At 43.0% G+C, this 27,347-nt stretch overlaps 1 protein-coding gene across 1 annotated transcript in view; it reads right to left on the bottom strand.

The window, feature by feature from the left end:
- slc41a3 (solute carrier family 41 member 3) overlaps positions 1-26,609 on the bottom strand; it is a 54,991-nt gene extending 28,382 nt beyond the window's left edge. The window contains exon 1 of the mRNA XM_085781165.1: positions 26,502-26,609. The gene's annotated coding sequence lies outside the window, so the exon portion shown is untranslated. The remainder of the gene's footprint in view (positions 1-26,501) is intronic.
- Positions 26,610-27,347: the final 738 nt, after the last annotated feature.

The following is a 27,347-nucleotide window of genomic DNA, read 5'->3' as shown; positions in this document are numbered from 1 at the left end:
TTGTTTTGGAATAGACTCAGTTCCCAAACTGATGCTTTCAACACTCCCTCAACCAGCATGCATTCATTCACTCTCTTCCTGTTTAAGTAACATTGACTTAATCATAATGTTTTGGGATATCTAGTCATCCATCTTTGAGATTTACTATTCTGTATAATAATATTTAAAGGTTTACGTCTGTGATAAGGATGAATGGTTTTAAAGGCTGGAGACACCAACACATGGTTTGGTTTGTTTTGTTTGTAGGATTTTACTGAGGATATTAAAAGAAAACGATGGTTACGTATGTAACCACGGTTCTAGGAATTTCCGATGACGGCCCAGCGACCACAACCATCAGTGTTAGAGATTCCAAAGTGTCATACAAAACAATGTGCATAAGGTCACTTGCACACACCTGAAGTATTTCAACTTTTATTGTATTTAAAGTAAACATCATACAGTTTTAACATAGCTGATAAACTATTATGACAGTGTCACTGTGTCATTTTTCAAGAAAGTGGATGAAACTAGATGGTGAACATTCAAGTTCATGTATTCAGCCTGTCCTCTGGCCATTTGTCCAGTTTACTGTTGATGTCCTCCGTGTTATTTTACTGTGACTTGAACTTGAAGGCTCTGCATGACACAGACAGAGAGGTTCAGACAAAAAGACACAACAGAGTCAGATAATGGGATCTAAGGACTCCAGTGTTGTTGGAACTTTAACATATGAGCAATACAAAGTCAGGATCCAGCTCCATAATCATATGTTAACTGCATGTGGTCTGTTCCCCAAGTGTACTCATACCTTATATAAAGTGTGATCCTCCATGACAATGCTATAGCATGCCATGTGGGTCGTAGCAGGCTTTGTTTAGCAAACTGTGTCGAGGAATCAGAAGAAACAAATAAAACCACTGGGGAACATACTGTAGTTATTTGAGAATATCTCATAAATTGCAAAATGTCAGAGCAGTGTGTTGTCAAAGTGGAGAGTGAGGGGAACACCAGGATATGCACACACCAGGCCGTGCCGCTGATTCAATCTAGCAGGAAACAGAAATGAATTAATGTCGTGTGCCTCAGGACAGAGTCTTGGGTCATGCAGTGTTTTATAAGCTGCTGCTAACATAGTGGCTTTGGTACTTGTGTGGTGATAAGTGCAGTGGTTGAGAGATAGCCATGTGCTTGGAGAGTCTCTGGCCTGCGTGGTGGAAACTATCATGGAAACTTGTAATGTTGCTATAAATAAATGTCCCTGTCCCCTGTTGCCAGCCACACTATCAGTCCTTCAGTCAGTCAATCAGTGGTCTGTCTGTTTCTGACTCTGCCTTCTTGCCTGTCTTCTTGGCATCTGTTTCATAAAGAAACATCTGTCCTGTCCTTTTATTTACTACCTTGACTGTCCATTTGTCTGTCTGCATTCATGCCCATCTGAGAAAAGGTCAAACTGTTTCATGCTGATGCTTCATATCCTTAACCAGCTGTACAATGCAGTTGTTTCATGGGATAAACACTATATACATTCGATGGAGGCAGATATTGTGGAATCGGCAAAAACATATTGGTTTCAATCTCTCTCTCTCTCTCTCTCTCTCTCTCTTGCTCTCTGATGTACCCCTGGTTTACCTTGGAGCACCTGTTGCTGGTCACACCAGCAGCTGTTGGCCTTGTGATACACACACACACACACACACACACACACACACACACACACACACACACACACACACACACACACACACACACACACACACACACACACACACACACACACGTTATCAGAAGTCACTTCAGGGGACACTGCATAGACTTACACTCATTTCATTTACGGCTTTTTCCCCCGTGTAAAATGTATCCCCAAATGTAGCCTATTACAGCTAGACAAACAGAAAGACACACACACGCACAATTACTGTGTTTCTCCTACTCTTGCAACACTTCCATGTGCAATTCCAGCTTCAATGACAGTCTCCTTCACTGTGTGTGCGTGTGTGCGTGTGTGTGTGTGTGTGTGTGTGTGTGTGTGTGTGTGTGTGTGTGTGTGTGTGTGTGTTAAAAAGAAAGAAGAACATTTTGAAAAAAAACTCATGGTAACAAACTACTACAACTTTTAATTTGCTTATTGAACATTAGTCCAAACAACTTGTAATATTTACTTGAGAACATAGTGAGTTGGGGATTATTTAATAGCCTGGAATTGGATTTGTATCTGGAAGCCATCGTCACACCATAACGACAAGCTTGCCGACAAAGTCTCAAATTCTCACCTTGCTGCCAGATGAAAACAGCAAATACATCAAATGATGACGAAATGATGCTTTGCTTCTTACAAAAGCTGGTCTTTTTGTCCAGCTCTTATATGAGAGTGGTCACAGTGACTATGTATCACTCAAGACACAGAAGTTCAACTGTCGTTTAAATGGCTTTGACGCTGTAAACTGTATTGGGACCATAGAGAAAATATCTTCTGCTCCTGGTGAAATTCATCTAGTTTTGGTGTTATCAGGCTTAGTATTTTCATTTCCAGTGTCTCATTATATGGATAACTAGGGACCCACTAAACCTACTATTAAGGGTGTTGTTCCTCTTATCCCCTATTTATTTAGCTATGTAAATTCTGGAGGAGCCCATTCGTCCCCTTGGAATTATAAGGTTCTATCTGCACTCTGACCAGATTTGAGATATAGAGGTTTAAAGTTTTTGCATAGCAAAACTGATATGTGGAACAAGTTTGTTTTATATACTGGAATTATAGACACCTGAAGTGTATTCTAAATGTAAAATATTAAAATCCTAGAAAATTTGGAAATGGTGTTTTTTCAAACAGGTTAAATGCAGATAGGACCTTATAACTCTAAAGAACTCAAAATCGGCTTGGAATTATAAGGTTCTATCTTACAAAACATGAAAGGAAACAATGATTTCTAGAGAATACTAACAGATTACTAATAATTTACTTGTAGACAACACTTGTGTAGTGTAGATAAATTGTCTGGTGCAGTGAAATTGTGTCTATTATTATTATTTTCCCCCATTTCCCTTATTTGATAGCGTGGACATAAAATGCAGTAGGCTAGCCTAGGCTAATCTCTCTCTGTAGCTCAATGTTACATTAATGTTTAGTTTCTCTCTTGTTTTTAACTTCTGTCCTCTGTCATAATGCTTCTTTCTGTAACCCTAGCTCTACTATCAACTTGCCTCTGTCGCTTTGCCTAGTGCTGTGTGTTTTTCTCCTCTTTTAGCTTAGTTTTTGCCTCTCTAGCATTTCAGGAAAAAAACAACAACAACACAGCATTAAAGAGACAGTAGTAGATCAAACAATCACTGGTGTAGACACACACAGGCTATTTTTAAAATTACTAACATTAAACATCATCCTGTAGGCCTATTATTTTTTAGTTTAGGTGGTGACAGTCTCATCAGCTAGCTAGCTAGCTCGATTGTGAATTTTTAAAGAAATACTCTTCTGTAGCCTATGACTGTGTCCTACTATACCCTTCTAGCTACTGTAGCTAGCTAGCTAGCTAGCTTGTTGAAAATCATAACCCTTTCATACAGTGTTTACCTGCGAATGTTTACAAAAGACTAAAGTAATGATAGCAAGCTAGTGCTAGCTAGCAAGATAAATTAGCTAACAATGATTCAATGATTACCAGTAGGCTACTCTTTGGCAAAATCTACAAAGACAGAGAGGGTAAAGAAAAACATAAACTTATTTTTTAGTTTTTATTCATTGTTATGTACAGTAGGCAGTACAGTTATGTACAGTACTGTTCTATGCTTCCCTGCCTTTACTGGGCAGCATTGGCATAATAAAGAATCAGAACATGATTGGTCCTTGTGTTTGTATTCCGAGTGTTGATTGGTTCACGCAGATAGAACCTTATAAGACCAAGATAGAGTTTGAGTTTGCAGATAGAACCTTTTTGTTTTCCAGATTAAATGACCAAAAATGCATGAAACTTGAAAAAACACCTCATAGTATGTTAATAAGTAGTACCAGAACTGGAATATGTCAATAACTCAATTTTGACAAAAATGTCAGATAGAACCTTATAATTCCAAGGGGACGCATTGGGGCCTGTCATCAAGTCTGCACTGTGCTTATCAACTTTTGTTTTCCTAAACTGAATTTACTGTGAGACCGTTTTTATACATATATTTGTCTATCTGTAACCGCACCTGATATACTGCAATCAGAATAGTGCTGCAGTGCAATACAATCATTGGATAGGGGAAATTTTGGAAAAAGCACAAATGACAGTGCCCTGAAATGACTCAAGAAGAGGGATCCCCTTCCCCAGGAGGCCAGCTGAGATAAGCTGCCGGTTATTTTCTCCAGCAGCGGCCAGGAGTGACTTCTACTCAGAGCAGGGATGCTGTGTTAACACCAGTCAAAAGAAGACACGATGTGGAGGCACAGCTAAGCACCAGGGGAATACTCATCATTGTGAGTGCAGAGCTTCTTTGTCCTGCAGTCTGCACAGTTTGCAGTGTTTCCCTCACTGATGATGAAAGTAAGATCTGGTGCTGTAGCTGCTGTGGAAGTGAAACCTACCACTGTTATATCTGCTTCCAGTGTCCTTCAAAGCAACGTCGGAGTACATCCTCTAAAGAATGGCAGGTTTGTTTCACTCAGTTTCTTTTTCCTGCATTGCAGTGACTTCTTAGCCTAGAAATCTAGACGCAACCTAGCGGCAGCAAATACATTTGCTCTGTAGGTGGGTCTAGAAATGAGCCATAGGAACTTTTTGAGTCTCGAACACCGTTTGTGTTCACCAATCACAGCGCTCTATCTGTTTAGAGAGTCGTTGGGCGGGCTTAACGCGATGACGACATACATTTTAATTGGCTTGTCAGGCTAATGTCATCCTGTTCTTTGCTCTGATTAGTCATAGCGCTACCCTATTGCGTGCAGAGGCAGTTTGAAAGACAGCCTTCATCCCGCCCCCTGGATTGTGTCATGTTCGTGTTCCAAGGATGAGGCCGTGTTGATAGCAAGTAACTTAGTTTAATGTCTCCCGTTCTTAACAACATACATGTGGCTCCATGCAGTCTTGCTCTACTGTGCTATATGGTACGGTAAGCTGACTACTAACCCGTACTGCCGCCTAGCGGTCAAACATGTAATAACATCTAATCATAACATCCCCCCTTTTCTAAGGCAAAATGCATTAACATGAATTATCACATTAGCTGTGTCAGTTATTTCAACCATTTCACATTCAGCATAACTCATCTCTAAGCCACTACTAGACCATTTAGAACACATTCACAACATCAATCAATATACATTTTGTTCAACATCTTTAACATGCATATTGAATTTTCTTTGTTTATAAGTTCAGTCTATCAGGCTTTCTGATTTCTCTTGTGGACCTTCTTAACTCAGGTTCGCTTGGAGTAGGTGTGTGAGAGTCAGTGTTACAGTCCATAGCAGGTGTGGGAGTTACCTGAGATTCACCACAGGTTACACTGAGCTCACCAACAGTCCCTTGAGGAGTCTTTAATAGACTGCGACGATTGCGTCTGAGGATTTGTCCATCATCAGTTTTCACTGTGTACGATCGTGGAGCAACTTCTTGCAGGACAGTTGCTTTTGTACTCCATCCATCAGCATCCTCAATCCTGACTGTGTCGTTGTTAGTCAGTGGAGGGAGATGCTTGGTTGTTCTGTCATAGAATGACTTTTGCATCATTTTCTGTTGTCGTAGCTTAGCCTTTGATGATTCTTTTGAATCTTTGAGTGATTCTTTTGCTTTAATTTGTCGTTTTGATGACTCGGCAATGTTGTTCGTAGCTTCCTCTTCATCAGCAGTTCAGCTGGTGACAGGCCGCACTGAAGAGGTGATGCTCTGTAGCTCAATAAAGCCAGATAGGGATCCGAGTCACTGTCAGCTGCTTTCTTTAGGAGTTGCTTGAGAATGTGAACTCCTTTTTCAGCTTGCCCGTTTGACTGTGCATAGTGTGGGCTTGACGTCACATGCTTGAAATCATATTGCTCAGCAAACTTCTGCCTTTCTTTGCTGCTGAAGCAGGGGCCATTGTCGCTCACCACGATGTATGGGATGCCATGCCTGGCGAAGATAGATTTAGCATGTGTTATGACACAAGTTGATGTTGAGCTTGTTAGTAGTGCCATCTCAGGGAAGTTTGAGTAGTAATCCATTACCACTAATAGTCTTTACCTCTGAGATGAAACAAGTCCATTCCTACTTTGTGCCATGGTGCTGTTGGCACCTCAGCTATCACCATAGGCTCTTTGCTCTGCTTGTTCCTGTGTTTCTGGCATGTTTCACATTTACTTACAAGTGTTTTCAATGTCTTTGTTCAGTCCCGGCCAGTAAACCGTGTCTCTCGCTCTCCTTTTGCACTTTTCGATGCCGAGATGGCCTTCATGTATCCTGTGCAACATGTCCCATTCTCAAAGCCCGTGGAATAACAATCCTGCCCTTTTTCAACAGCAGACCATCCACAGTACTAAGCTCACCTCTGACATGTAAAAATTGTGGACACGAACCAGCTGGCCATCCCTCATCCATGTTCTTCATGACATGCTGTAGCTCAGCATCCGTTGCTGTAGCCTCCGCTATTTGTCTTGACTTTGTGTCCGACACAGGCAGTGTAGCCGACACCATGTTCACGTGACACTGTATGTCCTCGTCTGTTGCACTCACACTGTCGCCTGTAGTTGCTCTGGATAGGGCATCAGCAAGGACTAGGTGTTTACCTGGAGTATATATCAGTTCAAAATCATACCTTTGCATCTTTCATCATTAACCGCTGAATCCGTGGAGACATTTCATTCAGATTCTTTTTGATGATGGCGACCAGCGGTCGATGATCATTTCGACTGTGAAAGACGGCAGGCCGTACACGTAGCTATGAAACCGCTCCAAACCATACGCCAGTCCCAAACATTCTTTTCGATCTGAGCGTATCGGCATTCAGTTTTTGTCATAGCCCGAGAATGCATAGGCTACCGGTTTCCCAGTGCTCACCCTCAGCCTGGAGTAGAAACGGCACCAATACCATCTTTGGAACATCTGTAGACACTTTTATCCTCTTCGTGTGGTCATAAAATGACAACACGGGTGCTGTGCTCAGTGTGTCCTTGAGTTTTTGCCACTCATGCTCATGTTTCACTGTCCATTTAAACTCACAGTCCCTGTGCAGAAGCTCTCGTATGCATGATGCTTTGCTGTCAGATTGGGAATGAATTTACCTATGAAATTCACCATCCCCATGATGCGTAGCACCCCTGTCTTGTCTGTGGGCCTTGGCATGTTTCTGTATTGCAATGTATTTTGTCTTTATCTGGCTCGACACCACGTGCAGACAGCTTGTCTCCCAGGAAGAGATCTCTTGAACGCCAAACTCACATTTACTCTTGTTGAGTTTCAGTCCATACTTTTGTATGCGTTCCATAACTCTGTTCAGCAGCCTCTCGTTGTGCTCCTTGGGCTGTGGACCCCCATATGAAGATGTCATCAATGTAGACTCGAACTCCATCCAAGCCCTCGATGATCTGCTCCATCGCTCTGTGAAAAATATTTCAGGTGCTGACTTGATTCCAAAAGGCAGTCTGAGAAAGCAGTATCTGCCGAAGGGCGTATTAAAGGTACAGTACTTGGTGCTGCTTTCATCCAGTTTCAGCTGCCAGAAGCCTTGTGAGGCGTCAAGCTTTGTGAAGTATTTGGCACCTGACATTTCACTGATGATCTCTTCACGTGTAGGTATTTGATAATGTTCACGCTTTATGCTCTCATTTAGGTCTTTAGGGTCCATACATATTCTCAACTCACCATTTCTTTTTCTTTGTGATGACCAGTGAGTTGACCCAGTCTGTAGGCTCATTAACCTTTTTGATCACTCCTAGCATGATCATTCTGTTCGAGTTCTTTCTTAAGGCAGTCTTTCAGTGGCGCCGGAACTCTGCGTGCTGCATGCACAACTGGTTGGGCTCCTTCTTTCAACTGTATTTTATATGTGAAGGGCAAAACACCAAAACCCTTGAAAACATCTGAAAAGTTCTGAACAATTGTGTCCCATACAGTCAGTTGTTGGGTTTATGGTTGGAACGATGCGATGCACTCTTTTCACAAGCCCCAGTTCTTCACAGGCTCTGTCACCAAGAAGTGATTCACTCCCTCATTCACAACAAAGAAGAAATAGGTGGTGCACTTTTCCTTTAACTGTGACCACTCAACCTGCATGTGCCCAAACATTTGATTGGCCGCCCATTGTAGTCTTTCAGTCCAGATTCTTTTTCTTTTTATTTGTGGCTTATTTTTCATTGCCTTCACATCACACATGCTTATGAGATTTGCTTTCGCACCAGTGTCCAATCTCATGGTGACTACAGTCCCATTTATCATTAGAGGAGCTATCCACTTATCTTCTGTAGTGACATCATTTACATTGTCTGGCTTATTTATTTGTTCACTTTCACCAATTTCACCATTCCAACAAAGAACGTGTCACTTAGATCAGGCTCGTCTATTAAGTTTTACAGTTTTTTCTTTCTTCCCCCTCTTTCCATTTGGAGAAGCATTGTTTAGCAAAATGATTCTTGCCTTGGCAACTGGAGCATTGCTTACCAAACGCTGGACACTGTCTAGGCTTGTGCTGTGAGCCGCAGCGCGTGCAGTTTATCATCACGTCCTCCTGCTGTGCAGGCCGGGTCTGTGTGCGCCGTCTCCGCTGATACGACACTGCTCCAACCGCTGCCGCGCTGTCGCTCTGCGCCGAGGCGACTGCAGACATCTCGCTGAACGTCCTCACGTGCCTTTGGGACAGCTCACTGGCCTGGCAGATCTTAATGGCTCCTGCCAGCGTCAGCTCCATCTCCCGTAGTAGCCCTCTCTCTGACCTTTTTATCCGCCACGCCGTAGACAATCTGGTCCCGGACCATGGAGTCCAACAGCGCCGCGAAGTTGCAGGACTGCGCCTTTAGCCGCAAGTCCGTCAGGAAGCTATCAAAAGGCTCATGTTGCCGCTGTGTACGAGACCGAAACACGTACCGCTCGTACGTCTCGTTCTTCTTCGGAGAACAGTGAGTATCAAACTTGCTAAGCACTACATCCAACTTTTCATTATCTTCAGGACTGTCAAACACGAACGTGTTAAATACTTCTATGGCCTGTGGCCCTGCTATTGTTAGCAGCAGCGCTACCTTTCTTGCCTCCGGCTTTTCCTCGAGTCCCGTAGCAGCAACATAAAGGTGAAACCGCTGTTTGAAGGTGCGCCAGTTCTCGTCGACGTTCCCCGTTAGTTTCAAACTTTCCGGTGGTTTTAAATCCATGTCGTTCATTCGAGTTTACTCCTGGTACCATGTCATGTTCGTGTTCCAAGGATGAGGCCGTGTTGATAGCAAGTAACTTAGTTTAATGTCTCCCGTTCTTAACAACATACATGTGGCTCCATGCAGTCTTGCTCTACTGTGCTATATGGTACGGTAAGCTGACTACTAACCCGTACTGCCGCCTAGCGGTCAAACATGTAATAACATCTAATCATAACAGATTGAGCCCAGGTCTACCAGTCGTTGCCAGACTAGACATGTTAATGATATAGTCTGGCTTGTCAGGCTAGTGACTTCTTTCATTTCTGACAAACAACAACAACAAACAACATTAAATCAGCTCATCTGAATAGTGAATATGTATATATACACTGAACAAAAATATGAATGCAACACTTTTGTTTTTGCTCTAATTTTTCATGAGCTGAACTCAAAGATCTAAAACTTTTTCTACAGTATAGGCTATGTACACAAAAGGTCTATTTCTCTCAAATATTGTTCACAAATCTGTCTACATCTGTGTTAGTGAGCACTTCTCCTTCGCTGAGATAATCCATCCACCTCACAAGTGTGGCATATTAAGATGCTGATTAGACAGCACAATTTTTGCACAGGTCTGGCCACAATAAAAGGCATGAGCATGTTTGGGATGCTCTGGACCCACGCATACGACAGTGTGCACTGCATGAGGCAAATGGTGGTCACACCAGATACTGACTGGTTTTCTGACACCCTGGACCAGAGTGGCCTTTTATTGTGGCCAGCCTGGCACACCTGTGCAATATTCATGTTGTCTAATCAGCATCTTGATATGCCACACCTGTGAGGTGGATGGATTATCTCAGCGAAGGAGAAGTGCTCACAAACACGGATTTAGCCAGATATGTGAACAATATTTGAGAGAAATAGACCTTTTATGTACATAGAAAAATATCTTTGAGTTCAGCTCCTGAAAAATGGGAGCAAAAACAAAAGTGTTGCGTTTATATTTTTGTTCATATAGCTCAAAATGAAATGGATCTAAGAAATAAAAAATATGATTTTTTTTTTTTACTTGATCCGTAAAAAGTGTCACATTTTACACTAAATGTCGAGCTACGGTAGTTTAAATAATATTGCGCTAACCACCAAGCACTGTGTCGAAAGAGTTTATAGTTTGGGCAATGAAAGGAGAGATCACTTGTTCTCTTTTCTAATCTGCTGTTCTGGTAATGTCTGGTATTGTCTGCCTGGCCAAACAAGGCAGAGCAGTGACACAGGATTCTGTTCAGAGCCAAACTGCAAAAATAATTTGTAATATTATCACAAACGACTTCTACCACTGAAATAATGACAACTTCTAACAACTACCCAAACTGGAGGACTAAAGGCCACTGGACTGAGGTCCAAGAGCCTCATCAAGAAATCTGAAGTTTCCAGCAGCAATTGGCCAAGCAGAAATCCCCCAAAGAGATGCACATCAACAGGAAGAAGACCAAAAGAGAGCTGATGAAGATCCATAAATACACTAATGAGGAAACCATCAGCAGAAAAGGGATCACCAATTAGCAGCTGCTGGACCGACACCCTCCAGTGAAAGATTACAGAGATGAGCCTTTTGCAACAAATGCAGCGAAAATGAACTTTTTCTCCAGAGGAAGGTGGAAGAGCTGACAGCTCTGTTCAAAACTTCAAAGCTCTCATTCAACCACAGAGCCCATCGTGACTCACCAGCATTGCCAAGAGATCGATATCAGCCATTAGAGAGGGAGCCAGGAGGATCCTGATCTAATGGACATTGCACCTGAAGAGATCAGCCGTGCCAAAACACAAAAGGGCCCCAATCCAGTGGCGGCATCTAAACTGAAAAGCAACAGAGCTTTTTTCCAGCAGACACAAAGAACCCAACAGTCGAGGCAGATGGCTGTCCACCCTGAGCTTGGTTCTGCTTGAAAATTAAATGAAAGGGAGTTCTTCCTCTCCACCGCTCATGAATTTGAACTTTTGATAATCTGACATAGCAGGGAAAGGCCTTAGCATGCTAATGTTTACTCACATTTCAAAGTGGTATGTGATACAGTATAATTGACGGTGAGCTAGATTAAGTTCAAAAGCAATGAGTGACCCCAGTTTACAACATAGAGTAAAACTAGAAAGTAAAGAAGTGACTAATGGGTCATAAAAAGAAGAAGTCTTCTGCTGAGGCTTCAATTACAGTAGTAAGACAGTGAGACACAATCATTTCTTTTTTTCTCACGTCTGCAAAAAGTGAATCACTGTTTAACTGTTTATAACTGAATTGGTAAATGAATGACTTGCTAATTTATTTGATAATTTTCACAACTTGGGAGCTCTGCAATATTAGCTCATCATGTGCCTGGGCCTTGTTAAACCTTAGCCCTAATTCTTCATTACATTTAATTTTGCTCACATGGTGCATATTTTCTGAACAAAATGTGTTATATCACTAACCAACAGACAGAAAAAAACCTTGAGCCAAATATAGGCAGATTATTTCAGCCCTGGTTGGTCCCTGGTTGTCTGGCCCATCATATAGCTGCTATTTATAATCTGCTGTGTGGTTTAACTTGTGGATGCCAGGGGATGTACAGTAAACAATGTACAGAGAGCAGTTGGCCAAGAGCATTTTTTTTTTACCTCAAAAGCATCAAGTTTCTCCAGTCTGACTGTGACTTTTTTCATCTTTAGTGATGATTTATGTGCTGTGCTAATGCTATCACATTATCAACAAATGAAGCTGTTCACTCACCCTGGATTGGTCTTTTTTCACAGAGGGTTTGGATTGGTTAGCCCAAACATTCCTCATTTTTTATTAAAGGCTCACTGTGTAATAACTGGCCAGGTTTATTGGCAAAATCTGAATATACTACCCATGAATATATATAAGTGTATAATTGCTATAAAATAGAATTTGTTTGGTTTTCGTAGCCTTATAATTCTTCTTAGCAAGGGTCTTGCTTTAGAGAGTGTTGCCAACTTGCGCCGCCATGTTTGTATGGCAGCCCGAATCGGAAAACCAGCAGACTTTTTGTAAAATGGTTTGGATCTTCACCTCATCGCTCCATGCTCCTGAAATACTCCCAGTCGTCCCAGTCGTGGTAAACATGGTTTTTTTGTCCTCAGGGGCCACCGTCACTTTGCCAATGGGAGGGGTGTGTACGAACGAGTGAGGGAGTGCTGCAAACTAGAATCTGAACGCTACATATCACGGTTTTACCCCCATATTACACACTGAGGCCTTTAAAGGAGTAGGGGTTTAAAGTCTCATTCTGACATCATCATTAATTTCTCGCTCCCAGACCATCTCCTAGATACAGCTGTCACATGGCTATCAGTGGCAGGATGTAAGAGACATATCTAGTCTGCGTGCCTGCAGATACAGTACATTCAATATGTATGTGCATGTGTGAGGGAATGTGTGTCAGCTTTCACTGAAGGACTGTTGATTTGCTGCTGTCGAGTGTCTGTGCAGTTAAAGGGACGTGTTGCATAATGGTGCTGAGGTTAACAGTATGATGGATGACTGCAGCTCCTCACACAGTTGTTGTGTGTGCCAACACTTCAGCTCTGGGATCTTCTTTCATCACACACTCTTCAGTCTTTTATGGGCCCAACGTGCAGTGTTTTGACGATTCAAAAGGGCATTCAAGAGAGTACTAATAAAAATGTACCATTAGAACCATCATACACAAACAGAAATTTTAAGAAATGCTTAGTAATTCAAACCTGATATTATTATTCACTGGATGTGATGTATTAAACCTTTTATTTGTAAAACTTCTTTCTTTAAAGCACAGATTCCTTTATTTCTTTTCAACTACAACTTTCACGCAGTGTTTGCTTGGAATAAAAATACTTACACTAAGGAGGGCAAATTATGATTTCATGGTTCATTTAAGAGGGCAAAGTTTAAAAGAATATATCGGAAGCTGAACATAAAAAAATAACTATTACTAATTAATTTTGAGTGAACTAATGCCAGTATTATAAATAACTCAATTACTAATCTGGCCCCTGCAAGTGCAAGGGGATTCAGGTTACGTGAGTCTGCTGTTAGAAATGATTGGGGTTCAAGCATCAGGGTCAAAGAATCTTCTGCTCGGCATTTTGGGAACTCGTGCTGTTTGATGCACCAGTCCAACTTGAGGGGAAGCTCAAAGTTTTGAGGTCAGTTGGGTGGTGTGAGAAGGGTCAGTGGACATATCCAGCCTGATGGGATGCAGTCAGTACATTTATTTGGATTACTTTGCCACTCATAAACACACTCCTTGTTTTTACAGGCTGACTCACAACTTCTCCTTTGTTTCCATTTCCAGCCAAAAGTCACAAATACTTTTCACAGATGAGAGCAGCAGGTGTTGCTTGGTTTTTTTCTTCTAATGACTGATTTTTACGATTACATGATCACAATTACGTTTTCCAGTTTGTTATATTAGTTTGTTGGCTTTTTCACAGTTGTTGTCCAACGTCCTAACTGCAACACTTATTCTGTTGTGCAGACACTTTGAAATGAACTGTACACAAAGATGGACGATGCAACTCCGTTTCCTCCCACTGAACTAAAATGAAGCCAAAAATATCCCCGATACGAGATCTGCCGTGTTGCACCTGTGCCACTTGGAGCCAGGGTCTGCAGAGAGGTGTTTGGCCTGGTGGAGCTGCAGTACCAAGGCCCAACAGAGACACTTGACCTGCCTAGTCCTAGGTCAACCACAGCTCTCAATCATGATGGCTCACTGTTTTATATCAAATAACTAAATAAAAACAGAGACTTGAACATACAGGAGCTATATAACATGATGGAAACCAAATTTGTGGGGAATGGCTTTATGAGCGATATTGTAGTCAGTCATGGTGGGGTGAATGAGATGTTTTGGCTTCACTTTTAAAAAGTTACTTTTATTGATACATTTATTTATGTCTTATTCATCATATGGACAAACAAGTTGTCAATATTTTTTAGGTTTTTTTGGGTGTTTTTTGTGACAGAACAGTGAGATATTGACGGTCAAAAGACTGATGACATGATGTAACAATGGGCCACAGGTCAGAATCATGGCCACTGCAATCGGAACAAATCCTACATCCTAAAAGTATCACCTTTGCCACTACTGCTGCATCTATTAATACATTAATATGCTAACGCTGCTAATAATAACATTACTACTACATTACAAGCACCACCACTACTACAAGCTTGTGGAAGTTAAAAGACTGAAAGATAGTTCAAAAAAGTCGATAACAAGCTGCAGTTCTCTTATATAATGAAGTGAGCAGACTCTTTGATTCCTCCCACAGAGCCAGCGGCCTGCTGAGAGCAAAGGGAAACAGGCCAGAGTGCAGAAAAGGTTGTAAAACTGAGCAGAGGAAAAAAAAAAGAAAAACATCTACAACTCGACTCTGCTATCACATAGGCCTGACAAAAGAACCACAAGCAGCTGCACATCAATTAGTATTTGTATTTTAATGTTGTTGGTATGTCAGTATTACCATTTTACTCCCTCCGCTTCCTTCTCTCTAAACTACTGGATACATTTAAAATAGTTGTTCTGTCCTTGTAAATACATGTGAAATCACTTCCACAAAACTTCACCGTGAAGTTTGTTTTATTCTGCCACAGTCTACAACTGATCCAGGTCATTAAAACATTTCCTGCCTCCGTCTTCCTCCAAAACCAAATTCACAAATCAAGAATGAATAAATCGTTTGTTGACTTGTTTCCTTTAAAGTCGCTGACTGTGCAAAACTAGTGGACAAAACCAAACTGGTTCGATAACGTGGCTTGTCCAGAGGGGGTCTTGCCACCGGTGGTGGTGTGATGTGTCAATGTCTGTGCAACACTTAAGTGTCTTCACGCCTTTCTATTGCCAAGCAAACTGCATCGACTGGCGCAACACACACATACAAACATAGCCCACCAGCAACATGGGTCAAAGGGTGTATGGCCTCAACATTTCTCAGCTCTCAAAGTAAGAAGTCTGCGGAGCCTAAGATCCTCTTGAAGGTAGACGTAAGTGGTGTTTGTGAGTGTGTATTCCCTGTCTGTGTGTGTGTGTGGCTTTGCTTTGAGTGTGAAAGTACTCCCTTGAATGAGGCTGTGTGACCACGTCTGCAGTTTCTGTTTGGAAATCTGCTTGTTTGAGTCCAAGCGTTAAGTACACAAAATGACGCAGAAGAATGTCACTGAACCGCTTCTCATTTTCTTTCTGCAGTGACTCACACTCTGAAGGACCATCAAAGTGAATGTATCCGAGGGGGAGGGAGAGAGGGGGGCGGCTGGGGAGAGAGAGTTTTGTTGTGCATACAACAGTGGAACCTTTTCCTCTCTTTGCCAAGTAGCATTCACAGTCCCAGCAGGACCTCAGGCTGTTACTTGATCTAATCAATGGCAAAGCAAAGCTGCACACACACTCACAGATGGTAAAACCAGATCTCCTTTGTAGATTATAAAAACTTCACTCAGACTGTACACACACACACACACACCTGAAGTATTACAGCAGATTTGTGTGTTGCTCAAAAAGGTTGGTTCACCAAAAGTACAATAATCATAATAATGATAACAATGGTTATTTCTGACCTTTAGTAGTGTTTTGTGCTGCTGATACTGAACAAAATGCTACATTTACAAACGGCAGTGGAGTAACTCAGAGGTGGTCAGGTGAATGGTGGCCATAGAGCACAGTCCTGTCTGTGCTTTAGGCAAGAAAGTACCTTTGATTTAGCTTTTAAACATAATCATAAGTTTAAAAATGACGTAGTTTAGTTAACTGCAAGTGGATATTATGGTGCAAGATCAAACATTGCTGTGGAAATTAACTTATTAAAGATACTTTCCACCATAAAAAAATATCTCTAACATCACTAACATTTTCTTAAGGGAAAAGCTAATGAATGAGTTTGAGCCAGTGATATTGATTCTATTTATTAGGGCCCGAGCCTGTGACAACGTCCCAGGGAGGACCCTATTGTAATTCGACATGCACATTAGTCAACGTGCCAGCCGACGAGTAACAACAAGTAACCAAGCAAGTAATCAAGTACTCCACTGACCTGGCGCAAAATTCCCCGAAATGCAAATGTTTATTATTAGGGCCCGAGCCTGTGTCAACGACCCAGGGAGGTCCCTATTGTTATTCGACATGCACATTAGTCAACGTGCCAGCCGACGAGTAACAACAAGTAAGCAAGCTAGTACTCAAGTACTGCATAGACCTGGCAGCAAAAACCCCAGATATTGTAATGTTTATTCTTATTATTATTATTCCCGTTCTCCCACTTCGAACGCTATTTCGACCCCTTTCCCAAGCCGAGAAACGGCCGATATTTTAGACGCACGTGGGGCCTGTGGCAACTTAGCGTTCAGTGGTGGTTTCGCATGTGGGCGTGGCCTATTGGCGCCACAGCGCCCCCTAGACCGCGCATAGGGAATGAGGGTCTGCGTCACCGATTTGTCCGAAACTTGGTAAACTTATTCATCAACCCGAGATCTTCAAAAAATTTGCTATACTGACATACCCTAAAACCAACAGGAAGTCGGCCATTTTGCTTCAAAGTTGGTTTACGCGAAACGAACTCCTCCTAGGGGTTACGCCCGATCGGCTCCAAATTGGGTTCAGAACATCGTCAGACGTAGCTGAGCTTATCTTGTGCTCCGCAGGTCTGTAGCTCAAAGCGCTTGGCCCTGGCGTGCCCCGAAGTTTGGCGACTGTTTCGGTGCTCGCCATGTAAATACGAACGGCTCTCATGCCCTCATACTTGATCGTAGACGCTTCAAACTTGGTGCAAAAATCTATGGAGAGACCCTGAACGATCCGACATATTATTTGCGTACGTCGCTCATAGCGCCCCCCGGTGGTAACAGGAAAACGTACAAAAATTCGTTAAAAATACGTAGTTGACCAAATCGACTTCGTTACACTTCTAGTACATGCAGACCCGGATGGTGAAGCTACATCATGAACGCTTTGACCCTACGAGCAACGGCGTCCGTGTGCCGCCGCGGCGAAAGTGTATCATCCCAATTTAAATTTCGTTTGCCTTTCACGCGCACATACTTCGTCGTAGCCACTTGAAATTCAAAGGACATGACGATGGCTCCTCCCTGAAACGTTTTTGATGTATCGACTTCCTGCCTGGCTCATAGCGCCCCCCGGTGGTAACAGGAAGTACGCAAAAATTCATTAAAAATCCATACTTCACCCGATCAACTTCATTCCACTTCTAATACATGCAGAACCAGTTGCTGAAGCTACATTATGAACGCTGTGAAGATACGACGAACGGCGTCCGTGTGCCGCCGCGGCGACTGACGATTTTTTTATCGTACAATTACGTTTGCCTTTTTCGTGGCTTTAACGAAGTCGTGTCCTCACGAAATTTCATCCCGGGTCAAGAATGGCGAGCTCTTTCAGGGGATAGAGTCGTTTCCATGGGCGTGGCTAAATGCCTCAATAGCGCCCCCTAGAAGTTTTTCCGAATTTCTCCATAGACAAATTTCGCTTACTTTGTCGTACACATACGAAACTCGACACACACGTGTATCATACCCAAACATACAAAAAATTGAATTGGAGCCACGCCCTAAACCTAACAGGAAGTTGGCCATTTTGGTTAGCATTTCTTTGACGCAAAACGAACTCCTCCGAGGGAGTTCGCCCGATTGACTTCAAATTGGGCACGGAACATCTCCAGACTGAGCTGATTGCGGCTTGTGCTCCGCAGGTGTGTAGGTCAAAGGCCGTGGTGCTAGCGCACGGCCAAGTTCCCGAATTCAGCTAAAAAGGTTTTAAATGCTAGCACGCCCACAGATTTGATCGCAGCAGCTTCAAACTTGGTGCACATGATGAGGGCGTGACCCTGAACGATCCGACATATTATTTTCCTACGTCACTCATAGCGCCCCCGGTGGTAACAGGAAGTGCGCTAAAATTCATTAAAAAATACATAGTTGACCCCATCAACTTCATTCCACTTCTAAAAACATGCCGAACAAGTTGGTGAAGGTATTTCGTGAACGCTATGACGCTACGGCTAATGGCCCCTTGTGGCGGCGACAGAATAGCGCTCCATCGTGAACTGCCACCTCCCACGGATTTTGCCCGATTGACTTCATATTCGTACAGAGCAACAGGAGACCGAGCTGGTCAAACACTATTAAAGCTTTTCTCTACGTGAAACGGCGTGGCTGCTAGGGGGCGACAAAGTTGGTCAACTGCTCGTTTAGTCGCCATGCTATTACGTTTGCCTTCCACGCCCACATACTTGGTCGTAGTCACTTCAAAATTTCAGTACATGATTAGGGGCCCGCCCTCTACGCCTCCATTTGATCGTACGCTAGCTCGCTCAAGACGCCCTTGTGGGGACACAGGAAATGTCGCGTTTTGCATCGACATTGTCCGATCGGCTCGAAACTTTACATGTGTGATGAGGTCACGACCCCGTACGCAACGGCCCACCTCCCGTTACCGCCCCCTGGTGGACGAACCGTAAACCTGCCGTAACTCCATCGTACGTTGTCCGATTTGCTCGAAACATCACGTGTTCGACGAGGGGACCGCCCTCGACGCAGCCGCCCACGTCCGGTAGCGCGCGGGGGTTTTCGAAGAGCGGCCCGGGGGTAGCGGGGACGCCGAGTGGCGTGGAGCGAGGGCCCGTCATAGCCGCTTGCGGCTTTAATTATTTTTATTATTATTATTCCCCGTAAAGAATCGCAAAAACGACCCCTTTGCCATGCACGAAAACTCACCAAACTTTGTAGCCTCGTGGGGCTTCGCGAAAAATTTGATATTTTGGCAGCGTCGCATTTGGGCGGGGCCAAATGGCTAAATAGCGCCCCCTACAATTTTCCCAAAAACCCATAGGGAAAAAAATGACGTTAACGAAAGCGGACCAAAATCGCCACACATGTTCATCAATGCGAGATGAACACAAAATCCTATAGCGAAGCCCGAAAACCCAACAGGAAGTCGGCCATTTTGCTTCAAAGTTTGTAAACGCAAAACGAACTCCTCCGAGGGGTTACGCCGATCGGCTCCCAAATTGGGTCCAGAACATCGCCAGACCTAGCTGGCTTATCTTGTGCTCCGCAGGTCTGTAGCTCAAAGCGCTTGGCCTCTGGCGTGCCCGAAGTTTGGCGACTGTTTCGGTGCTCGCCATGTAAAATACGAACGGCTCTCATGCCCTCATACTTGATCGTTGACGCTTCAAAACTTGGTGCAAAAATCTATGGAGAGACCCTGAACGATCCGACATATTATTTGCCGACGTCGCTCATAGCGCCCCCCGGTGGTAACAGGAAACGTACAAAAAATTCGTTTAAAAATACGTAGTTGACCAAATCGACTTCGTTACACTTCTAGTACATGCAGACCCGGATGGTGAAGCTACATCATGACGCTTTGACCCTACGAGCAACGGCGTCCCTGTGCCGCCGCGGCGAAAGTGTATCATCCCAATTTAAATTTCGTTTGCCTTTCACGCGCACATTACTTCGTCGTAGCCACTTGAAATTCAAAGGACATGACGTTGGCTCCTCCCTGAACGTTTTGATGTATCGACTTCCTGCCTGGCTCATAGCGCCCCCGGTGGTAACAGGAAGTACGCAAAAATTCATTAAAAATCCATACTTCACCCGATCAACTTCAAATTCCACTTCTAATACATGCAGAACCAGTTGCTGAAGCTACATTATGAACGCTGTGAAGATACGACGAACGGCGTCCGTGTGCCGCCGCGGCGACTGACGATTTTTTATCGTACAATTACGTTTGCCTTTTTCGTGGCTTTAACGAAGTCGTGTCCTCACGAAATTTCATCCACGGGTCAGAATGGCGAGCTCTTTCAGCGGATAGAGTCGTTTCCCATGGCGTGGCTAAATGCCTCAATAGCGCCCCCTAGAAGTTTTTCCGAATTTCTCCATAGACAAATTTCGCTTACTTTGTCGTACACATACGAAACTCGACACTCACGTGTATCATACCCAAAAACATACAAAAAATTGAATTGGAGCCACGCCCTAAACCTAACAGGAAGTCGGCCATTTTGGTTAGGCATTTCTTTGACGCAAAACGAACTCCTCGAGGAAGTTCGCCCGATTGACTTCAAATTGGGTACGGAACATCTCCAGGACTGAGCTGATTACGGCTTGTGCTCCGCAGGTGTGTAGGTCAAAGGGCGTGGCTACTAGGGCACGGCCAAGTTCCCGAATTCAGCTAAAAAGGTTTAAATGCTATCACGCCCACAGATTTGATCGCAGCAGCTTCAAACTTGGTGCACATGATGATGGCGTGACCCTGAACGATCCGACATATTATTTTCCTACGTCACTCATAGCGCCCCCCCCGGTGGTAACAGGAAGTGCGCTAAAATTCATTAAAAATACATAGTTGCCCCCATCAACTTCATTCCACTTCTAAACATGCCGAACAAGTTGGTGAAGGTATTTCGTGAACGCTATGACGCTACGGCTAATGGCCCCCTTGTGGCGGCGACAGGAATAGCGCTCCACCGTGAACTGCCACCTCCCACGGATTTTGCCCGATTGACTTCATATTCGCTACAGATCATCAGGAGACCGAGCTGGTCAAACACTATAAAAAGCTTTTCTCTACGTGAAACGGCGTGGCTGCTAGGGGGCGACAAAGTTGGTCAACTGCTCGTTTAGTCGCCATGCTATTACGTTTGCCTTCCACGCCCACATACTTGGTCGTAGTCACTTCAAAATTTCAGTACATGATCAGGGGCCCGCCCTCTACGCCTCCATTTGATCGTACGCTAGCTCGCTCAAGACGCCCCCTTGTGGACACAGGAAATGTCGCGTTTTGCATCGACATTGTCCGATCGGCTCGAAACTTCACATGTGTGATGAGGTCACGACCCCATACGCAACGGCCCACATCCCGTTACCGCCCCCTGGTGGACGAACCGTAAACCTGCCGTAACTCCATCGTACGTTGTCCGTTTTGCTCGAAACGTCACGTGTTCGACGAGGGGACCGCCCTCGACGCGGCCGCCCGCGTCCGGTTGCGCGCGGGGGTTTTCGAAGAGCGGCCCGGGGGTAGCGGGGACGCCGAGTGGCGTGGAGCGAGGGCCCGTCATAGCCGCTTGCGGCTTTAATTCATTTATTTGTTTAACTAAATTGAAAAACTAAAAACTTTATATAGGGTTGGAGATCTTTTTCTGAAGCATTTTTACTGAATTGCTTGAAATCCTCTTCACACCCCGATTGCAACCAATTAATTAAATGCTTTTTCACAAAAATGAAAAAGTCAGTCACCTGTGGAACAGACAATCCTGTAAAAACACCATCCAATCATTTTGAACGCCACATTCAAGTCAATTGGATTATGATGTGTCGTACCACTCTGTGCACTAACCGCGTGCATGCTCAACATATTACGATGTGGAAAAACCACATCGTACCACACTCCAGTCACACTCCAGTAGGTGGCAATGTACCTCTAAACTGGATGCTGGATGGTTTCTTATGATGTTAGATGTTGTCTTACCCATGAATGAGTCATGAGAAAAAGCTGGCGGAAAGTTAGCGATGCTGCGCAGTGAAGTCTCACTACACGCAACAGTATCATGGAAAGCCACGTTGCTCACATTGGATTTACATTGGGTTGCTCCACGGAGGTATGGCCTTCACGGTGTGACCCAATATAGTCCCAATGTAAGAGTGTTTGTGGGGCTGCACCTTCATGTGAACCCAATGCTGAACAAGCATTGCACATTGCTGAGGCGTGGCTTCAGAGAGAAACCTGAGAAAAGGGACTTGGACTTTTTAATTGTGCATTTTCAAAATGTAGCCTGTTCGCACCATTTTTCCAGGATCTCCTATACCTACCTAAACACCAAAACAATGAGTTGAAAGATATAAAAAAAACTATTCTGTAACACTGAAGGAAGCTTCAAAAAGATCATTCTCTGTGGTTTCAATTTGCAGTCATTTCATAAAGCAATTTTATACATATAAACAACATCAATGAAATAGGGCTGACTTGGGCTGAATTACAAGTTTTACAGTGTGTAGATGCCCATACTACCACAACAAAGTCGGAGGACAATACACTCTTTCTTGAACCGTCCAAGTTAAGATATTATTTTGGTCAGAGTGGCCCCATAGTGGTCAAATTTGCATCCATATGTTCTAAAATACTGCACAGAATTGGGAAACCATCCTTCACTTAAACCTAGCCCCACCCTGTGCGTCAGTCAAGGCGCCTTAATGCGATGAAATGCAGTTTCTAAGAGAAGAAATAACTCAGTCTTTCTTATTCCTGCTTAAATTCTGGATATTGGGCATGCTACACCCTCAAACTCCCAGAACCCCAGTGTGGGGTGTGGGGTGTGGGGTGGCGAGGTCAGCTAAACTGTCCTATCATGTCACATCAAACTTTGAAGTTTTACAAGTGTATGTGTGTTGTTGGAACAATCTCCTGTATTTTATTCCAAGAAGAATTCATGTGAATTAATATTTTTTAAATGTGTAAAGACTTCACCCTGCAGTAAGACATAGCGATACTATGTACAGTATGAATCTGTGCCATTTGCCCAACACATCAAATAAATTCTTTCTTCAGCTGGTTTTAATGAGAATGAATAAAGTGTCAAACACAAAAGTTGAGGGAGCAAAACACTCGTGTGCATTCCCCAAAACATAGAAACCATTTTCTCACTCCCATTCACATAAAGATCCTCTCTTAAATCTATTGGACAACATCCGCCCTGTGAGATGTGCTGGTTATGATTTTCTCTTCTCATTGTGGTTCTGGAGTGTGATGTGATGGGATCATTTTACTCAATGAATGGTTTCTTTTGGAAATGTGCAGGGCTGGTCTGACATCCGTATAAAAGTGGAGAAAATTGACCATGGAACGCAAACGCACGCACGCACACACACACACACACACACACACACACACACACACACACACACACACACACACACAGAAGTGGCAGAGAATAGCCCGACCACAGAAGAAACTGTAACGCTAACCAGGAAATGTTGGCCCATGATGACAGGCTCTGGAAAACAGATTTTCTCATTGGCCAATACATCTTCTTACATAATTCTCCCACAGAAGTATTGTGCATTATAATAAGCAACATTTTGAGTGTGTGAGTAAGTGTGTTAAACAGTGCTTTAACTCTTTGGCTGTGTTTCTTATTGACTTAAAGCAAGCGAGCAGAGCCTCACGGTTTTCTGCCAAGTCGAGCCTAATCAGTCTTTTAATTGGACTGAGCCGTCAACAACGGTAATAAAACTACAGTCCACTCTCTGAATGTATTATGTATTTCCTCCTCTCTCATATACACAGATAAGTGAGTATAAATACACAAACACTTCTCTACTTACAGAGGCAGCCATATGCGAATGGTTGCATAAGCACACACTGTCTCAGTCTCTGTCTCTGTAGCATGTGGTAGCATTTAAAGCTCTGCCTTTAAGACAAAACTCAGGCACTCATACAGCTCTCACCCTCTCTCCTTTTTTTGTCCATGTGTGTGTCTGTGTGTGCCTGTGTGTCTCTCCCTCTGTCTTCTCTCTTGGATGCCTTAAACTGAAGTCTTCGCAGAGGTCTCAATTTCTATACATTCCTGTGTAACAGAGAAAGCAGATATCCCAGGAGAGGTCCTGTTTTATAACAGAAACTATCCCAGGCCTCAATATTGAAGGCTCTTCCTCCAGGTGAAAAAAGAAAAGAAAAAAGAAAACAGACACATATAAACCCAAATATAAGAGTCATCTGCATGACAGGCAAATACTTATGCAAATTAAAAGAGCATGGAGAAAAAAGTGTTGAATGTGAATGTCTTAAAACTGTCTTCTCCTTTCATGCTTTGGATCTGTACTTTACAACAGAGTTTCAGCAACAATCATACAAAGAGTTTGATACAGATTTCTTCAGAGATGCCAGTTGGGGAGAGTAGTGGTACCTTTTTACCTTGTTGTTTTTGAGCTTGAGCTTCTTGTGTGATGTGAGTCGTTTGATTAGACTATTGTTATTTACATGATTATTGTTATTTACATGTAATAAATTAAATGAACTTGAAAAGAAGATGAATGTAGCAATGACAAAATGTTCTAAATATTTTAGTGGTTCTAGTTTGAGTCTCTTGATGTTTTAAATGTCTTCAATTTGACTTTGTGATTTCAATTAATTCATGCTTTGTGTCTTCTGTTTGATTAAAATACATTTACATCGTTATATTATCAAATTTACATGTTAAATGAGCTTATGATACTTGTGAATAAATGTTTTGAGTGAATATTTTATGTAATACAACTGCAGTTATTTTCTTATTTATGGTTGTTTAGTGTTACACTTGACCCCACCCGGTGGCTCAACAGTAACATTTGACTTCTCTGAAATAAATCAACATTGTACTCGTGTAATATATGGAGCTGAATACATTTATGATACAGTAGTGTCATACATTGGTAACTACAACATAGCAAACAATTACTTATCTAGTTGAATCAGCCCCAGAGAAATTCAGAAAACAGTGTTACACTAGACCCCACTCTCCCCTTTATACTGTAATAAAATATTGTGTTGGATTATTAGACACCTTTCACTGTGTCAGTCTGTATTGTCAAATCTCAGCATCTGAGTGCAGCACTAAGAGCAGGTCACTGACACTAACCCACTTTAATATGTTGTTTTATTTCTCGTGGTGCTGATGGTGGTAAAAACAAATACGAGTTTTCACTCTACTGTGTGCAATATTTCATAGGGAGATGTTGTTTTTTTCTACTCTGCTATATTTACTGATGTAGTTACTGACTACTTTGCTGAACATTCGGTAGACATATTGCGAGACGCAAGGAGGTCTGGCGGAGTCGAGTTGGCCAAAAAGGATGTGAAGAAGAAGAACGTTGCATCAACGCAAGTCGCAACCATACAGTCTATGGTCGCAACCGAAAGTTACGTTTGATTCAGTACTAGTACGAGTTGCCTTGTTCACCAACCTCTGGTCCACTAGATTCCTCCAGTGAGGTGAGCTGTGAGGAGTCCAAAAACTTGACATTTCTGTTTAACCCCAGAATACGTTTGCATTTTTATAAGTATATAAAGATCTTATTCATCAATAATATCAATGTTGCTGGTCTTCCTGAATATGTGTATTGTCCAGTTAAGTTATAACTAAAATCAAATATATATTCAGGTCTAAAATAATATAATGTCTACTGTTTTGTTATGAGAGAGCATGTCATTTGATTAATTTACTTGTCAACTGCATAGCTTACTAAGACCTCCCATGGGCCAGTATTCAAAACTTCGAAATGACTTTTCAATAGAGACACCCACTATGAAGTGGGTTAACTTCAAATGACAAACATAGATACATTTGTCTTCATAGATCATTCATAGATGGATTTTAACAAGAAAATACTTGTCAAAATGCTTTGTGGAAAGTTCAAAAAATTTATTTTATTTTATTCAAATCAGCATCATGTTTGAATGTATCACCTAATGATCTGCTGGTACCAACCGCCCACTGCCTAATTTACCACCAACAGTTGAATAAGGGGAGTACCAGCACTTTTTTTTTTCCGTGACCCTTTTTGGTCATTTTAAAACCAACTTATTAGCAATGCACATTAGCAATGCACATTAGCAATGCACCTCTGGAGGGTGGGCGGAGACTGCGCTGCTCTGCACCCGCCCAGCCACCTCCTCGCACCCCACCCCCCCGCTTGCTGACAGCTGGACATTGTACAATTACAGATTCAGCGCGTTTAGCGTAAAACTCCACACAGGGATTCAATCCCAGACTGGAACAAAGTCCTTGCTCACGGTACAAGCTGCTCTACCAGGTGAGCTATACCTGTTATACCTTGACAGCTACACCGAGCTGTCAAGCCTTTCACCTCTGAGCCAGATGCAGAGCGGGGCGGGAGCTTGTAGCACTAGTGAGCTGTGACACGTCAACCCCAGTCTCCCTGAAACGGCCAGTTTGCGTCTGCCATTGGTTCACAGCAATTTGAAGGCAGAAAAACGCAATTTTGCACTTCCTTTTCTGCTGATATATACTCTAACACAAGAGAAATGCCACAGGAACATGTGAAAAGCAGGAAAAAAACGATTTTCATGGGAGGGGGTCTTTAGAGCACTGAATCAAATAAAAGCCAGGGCTACTATTTCAGAATTTACGGTAGCCTATACCCTCCAGTACACACAATAATAGACTCTTCACTCACCTGTGGCTTTAGGTTTGGACTCTGGTTCACCGTGACATTTTCTTGAGGAACTGATGGAGACAGCAGCAGTTGGGCACGCTGTCCTCTGCCTTCTTCTCCTCTCTCTTGCTGTTGGTAATTAAAGATTTACTTCATGTGAAAAACTTAAGGCAAACTCCCAAATTGTTTAACACAGTCCAAAATAACAAATCAAACTACTCACCCTCTGTGATTGGTCTAGTGTGACAGATAGCTCAACATTTCCACTCTTGCTCTGCTGGCATCTCCCAGGTGTGTCTCATCAGTGGCTAATTAGTCTCACACAGCCAGACCACTCTCTCCAGCTCTGTCAGAGCGAGCTCAGAGCAGCCAGACAGAAGACTCTCCTCAGTGAAAGACAGATGAAAGCTGCTCCGACTTTCTCAGACTGTGAGAAATAGGATTCTCTGGTCTGATGAAACCAAAACTGAACTCTTTGGCTTCAAGTCTATGAGCTTCATGCCTATAGGAAACCAGGCACTGCTTGTAAAGGCAATCCTGTAATCCAAACTTCCTGAAAAGCTCCAGATAGCCTATGATGTGTGCAGTTAGATTGTCACACAACCAAGGAAACAAATATATATAGCTTAAAGGGACAACGAGGAGTTTCTATTCGGTTATAAAAAAGTCTCACGTTAATGTGGATGAATCTCCGCTACCCACACTTGTTAATGGGACCATTTTCAATAAATATATCGTTCTGTCTCTATCGTTATTTTGTTATTATTAGTGGTGGTGGAAATGCTGGTCGAGCCGACCAGCGTTTCCTTAATGAGAATAACGCAGCTGAATGGCCGTTTATGGTCGAAACTACGACGGTAACTGAAC

The sequence above is a fragment of the Trachurus japonicus genome, chromosome 7 (genome assembly GCF_045865225.1).
Source record: "Trachurus japonicus isolate A0001 chromosome 7, Traja_1.0".
In the NCBI taxonomy this organism is placed as follows: Eukaryota; Metazoa; Chordata; class Actinopteri; order Carangiformes; family Carangidae; genus Trachurus; species Trachurus japonicus.
This window is presented reverse-complemented; position numbering and strand designations above follow the sequence as displayed.